Raw genomic sequence first — 5,142 nt, 5'->3', positions numbered from 1 at the left:
TCTGATTGTTATACCTCATTAACAATCTCAAGTCTAAGATTAAAGATTTTTCTGAAAAGTACCTGATCAACAGCATCATATTGTGTAATTTGGATCCAGTATTCAGAATGTCAAATTTACATATTTTGAATGTGGCAAAATAAATTTTAGTTTGGATTAGAGTATGGATTTAGTAATTTGGTTTTAATTAGTTATATTCACATTTCCTCGGTCTGTCATGACATTTAAAAATAGGGTTGCAGAAATTTATTTCATACTTTGAAGGTTTTCATGTGTCTTTTTTTAAATTCATCACTTCTATTCTCAAACTTTGTGCAGAAGTGATGGTCGAATAAGTCTTTTACAACTAAATTTTAGATATAGGTTTTTTTTTTTGTAGAGTGAGAGCTTTCAACAAAATTCTTTAACAATAAATATAAAAACTGTCATGTACTACATAGATAGAATAGAATCAGGTCAGTTGTGTCTAAGAATGAGTGTTTTAGGTATTTAAAATCCACCAATAATAAAGGATTTGCATCTAAATTATTTTGTGATTCATAACAATAATATTTTCATCATCAAAATTATTTTTCAATTATGTGAGGTATTGAACATTAGCATATATAATTTGAATAAGATGCAGACCATGAACCCATACTACTCCTATCATCTTCCTTAGCTTTTTTTCTCTACTGTCAGATTCATATGTCATACAATTAAGCTTTTTTTTTCTTTATGTTCACTTTTAAAGAACTTGTAATATGCTGTATAATACCCAAACTTTCAAAATCTATAGTCATATCCTGCATAGGAAGCACACTCAGAGAAAACTAAAAATTTTCAAAGTCTGTTCTGTGCAAAAGTATTTAACAGTACAAGTTTGTCAAAAAGCACCAATTGAAGTAAAATAGATTTCTTTTATGTGAAACATCTCAGAGACTGCACCACACTCAGACAACATGCATTTTTTCATAAGGAAAAAAAATCATGTGTACTTATTTGCTAAAGACATTTTACACATAAAACATACATGTATGCTATATTTTGCAAAGTATTTCATAAATCATAGTTCCTAATACATCTTAGAGAATCTTGCCAAGAAAAATTTGGAGGCTTTTAATGGCAAAATTCTTCTTCTGAAACCTTAATTCTTAATAGTATTAGGGTGTGGATGGAGCTTTGGGGGATTAACTAGATATAGGTGGGATGATGAGAGTAGAGCTCAGGATAGGATTAGTGTCTTAAACAAAAGAGAAGGAGGAAACAGAGCTTCTTCTCTACCAAGTGAAGATCTATGGAGAAGACAACGCTCTGTACACTGCAGGAAGAGGCTTGTCCCAAAGGAATTGACCTGACTCATTCATTGGGGCTCTAGGGAGTTAAATTGTAAACTCACTTGAAAGACTTTGAGTAGACAACAGCAGGGCCACCAACCCTAGAAGAAGGCCACCCAGGAAGTGTTTACCCAGGATTCATTTCACCATGCTTAACAATGCAGGCACTCACAGGCCACTGTTGCCAAGGCCCAAGGGGGAAATGGCTCCTGCTCCTGCTGGTGGCAGTTACTGGCATTGTTCATGCGATGCTGGTTTTTGCAGGAAGGCAAAATTGAGAGATGTGCGGTCATGAAATTTTCCGTGATGATTTCAAAGAAAGGCCTGAAAAGCTCGACAATGTGTGACGGCATTGGAATTCCTGCAGGCATTCCCTGAGAGAGAATGCCTTAAACTATGAGAGTGAAGCCAAAGCTCCAGTAGGGATTCCAATATGTTGGAGAAACATGGTACATAGAACATACGAATATATGGCAAGGCAAAGTACAGATGATGGAGCCAAGCCAAGAAAGAAGTCATGTGGGATGCAGCTAGTAAGGTCGTATAGACAAGAATGTCCAAGGCTTTTGGAGTTCACATTATACCATCATGTGCCTCACTCACTGGACTTGACATTTTACTATTTATATTCTCTCTGCTGGTTTTAGATCTTGATTTGCCTGCATATTCCTGGTTATTTTCCTGTTTCTCCCTTTTCGAGGGGAGATATTCACAAAGCAAATATACCGTTTCATATAAAAAATGTATAGCTGTCTTTATTATTTTACTGGAACTCTCAGCAAAGAGCTTGCAGTGAATTTCAGGAGAGACTTTAGATGTGAACTTCTGAGCAATTCTGGAACTTTGGTAATGTTGGAGAAGGATTAAGTGTGCTTTGCGCAGTGGGATGAACATGATAATTTGAAAGTCAGGGTGAAGTGTTATGGGTTGAATATGAAGTGTCTCTGAAAGTCTCATAATGTTGGGGACTTTATCCTCGATATAGTAGTGCTCAAAATTTGGGCCTAGATATGGAGAATATTAACTTAAACCATCAAGTGATTAATCCCTTGATAAATTCATAGCTGGCTGGGCTATTAGGAGTTGATGCCCAGCGGGAAGAGGTAGGTGATTGGAGAAGCGCCTTTGAAGGGTATATCTTATCTTTGCACTCTCTCTTTCTCTCCCTCTCTCTCTGCCATGAATTAAGCCACTGCGCTCTAATGATATGCTCTTCTCTATGATACCTTGCCTCACCACCAACGCAGACTGAAGCAATGGAGCCAACTCAGCTGATCATGGAACAAAACCACAGACATGAACCAAAATGAACACTTTTCTTTGAAATTGTTTTCTCAGGTATTTTGGCACATCAGTGCAAACCTGAATAGCATATACTGGCACTTTGATCTCAGACTTAGACTGAAGCATGAGTAATAAATTTCTATTTTTTTTAAAAGGCATTCAGAATGAGATATTTTCTTATGATAGTACAAATTAACTAAGATAGTACATTTGCAGTGATTGGGACAAAAATGAGTTTACTGTTTATCTCTAAAACTTAGAAGCAGTGTAAAGCTATATTGGTGACCTCATATGTAGAGTCATTTTATAATGAGTTTTATGTATACCTGACATACTAAGCCACACATAAATAACAGCTATTGCTACTATTTCTTACCATAGGTTTCTTATTCAAAGTCAGAATTTAAAATAAATTGAAAATTTGGAAATTTATGATATTGAGTACTCAAATTGGAAAACACTGATCAAAATATAATGTCTTTTTTGAGCCTTTTGGGCAGATAACTTAGCTATAAACTATTGCTGTTAAAAGTAAATCCAGCAAAAGCCAGTCACAGTGGTACACATCTGAAGAGTCGTTGAGGGAGGATGATTGCCACAAGTTCAAGGCTACCCTGGGCTTCACAATGAGTTCAACACCAGCCTACACTGGCACAGTTAGTCTTGGAGCTCCTGGAGGTTGATAATAGATCAGCTGTTTATGTATGATCAATACCGAGTGGTAAACCAAGTAACACCTTGGCTGTCCTGATATTTTAATCTTCTAAAACTTTTTTGCAATTTAGCAGGCTCAATTAGACCTAGAGATGTGTTATCTACAATAGATGGGTATAACACTGAGCTCCAACTCTCCAAGAAATTGGAACTCAACAACAAGGATGATTTCCGCGCTGCAAATATATATTTTTATACACCCAAGTAGTCCTCGAAATATCTTTTTTTCTCTTCCTCGTTATAAATAATGTTATACTCCATTTTTTTTCTAGAGAATTGTATGCATGCTTAGTCATTTTGTTTTAAAAAATAATGAGAACTATTTTCATAGTTGGATATCTATATCCATTTGTATGTTTATTATGGAAAGTCTACCTAAGTATTTAGTCTCATATTTTAATTTTAATAAATAAGTATATCTTTGCTGAATTTATCAATAGACTGAAAAATCATGGTTTGAAAAGTTATCCTGTACAAATTCCCTGTGATTAATGTTATCATTATCTATATCTAAAATGTACTAAGCCGGGTATGGTGGTGCATGCCTGTAATCCCAGCACTGGAGAGGCTGAGGCAGGAGGATCACTGTAAGTTTGAGACCAGCCTGGGCTACATAGTGATTTCAGGTCAGTCTCACCTACAAAGTGAGATCCTGTCTCAAAAAACCAAGAAAAAAAAAGTATTGATGTTCTGCTTTAAAATTTTTTCAAGTCTTTTTTATAAAAAAGTTAGCCTAAAAGATAACTTTCTTTTAAGAAGTCATTAGTTCAAAATCTAGTCTTGCAAGTGAAGAGCATTTCTGCTAGTTATGGTAGAAATTTTTAAAAACATAAGTAAGTGGAGTGAGACTTCTACTTCAAAAAACCATGTAGTTTACTACTTTCATGATTTCATATATGGGCAATACATATATTGAAAGGCACATAGTATGTTGAACATTATTTTCTTATATTTTTGAAATTTGTACCTAGTCCTCAAAGCTTTTCTGAATTATCATTATTTACACATGTATATAATAATTATTTATTCATATATATACATATATACATACATATATATATATATAAGCCACTTGCAAGTAGCTTCAAGATCAAGAAAAAACACTTAAAGATGGCAGCTTCATTAGGCCTCTCATGTCCTGAATAAAAATTTCTAGAGAATAAACATCTCCCTTTGTTTTCATTCTGTGCTTACTATCTGCTTATAACTTGGCTTCCTACTTCTTCTGCCTGCACGGAAAAGATTTGCTGATTACAATCACAGAATCCTGGCCACTGTATCACCACTAATTGCTCTTGTCACTTAATACAAAGATGTTTTAGTTATTTGTGTGTTCCTTGTGAGTTTTTGTTAGGATGGGTTTGATTCCCTGGGTATGTTTAATTTTGAGATACTGACATGTTAAAGTTTCTGGACTTGATGAACTTTAAAAACTTTAGTCTTGGTAAATTAACCAAGAACTCTTGGCAAGTAGCCTGAGGATCTTATCCAGAAAACATGTCATTCTTGCCTATAGAATAGAATTCTGCTTAAAAATAATTATATTCTCTTTGATCAAGTAGTAAATGTGGGAAACATTTTTTATTAGTTCTTCAGGATTTCACTGGAATAGCAATGCTTCAAAGACATTTATAAAGTGATAACGAGAAACTATACTTGTAAAACATAAAATTAAAATGGCCTCAGTCTAAGACAAAACAAATGCAAGTCTATCTTTTCAAGTATATCATAATAGTTTACAACATTTGTAAACAAAATTTGCTAAGATTTTAAGAAAAATATAGTAACTAGGAATGTTATTGCTTATTCAACCATCAGCTATATTCTG

Source organism: Fukomys damarensis, unplaced genomic scaffold (assembly GCF_012274545.1).
Source record: "Fukomys damarensis isolate Sample0158 unplaced genomic scaffold, DMR_v1.0_HiC HiC_scaffold_39, whole genome shotgun sequence".
Taxonomy (NCBI): domain Eukaryota; kingdom Metazoa; phylum Chordata; class Mammalia; order Rodentia; family Bathyergidae; genus Fukomys; species Fukomys damarensis.
This window is presented reverse-complemented; position numbering follows the sequence as displayed.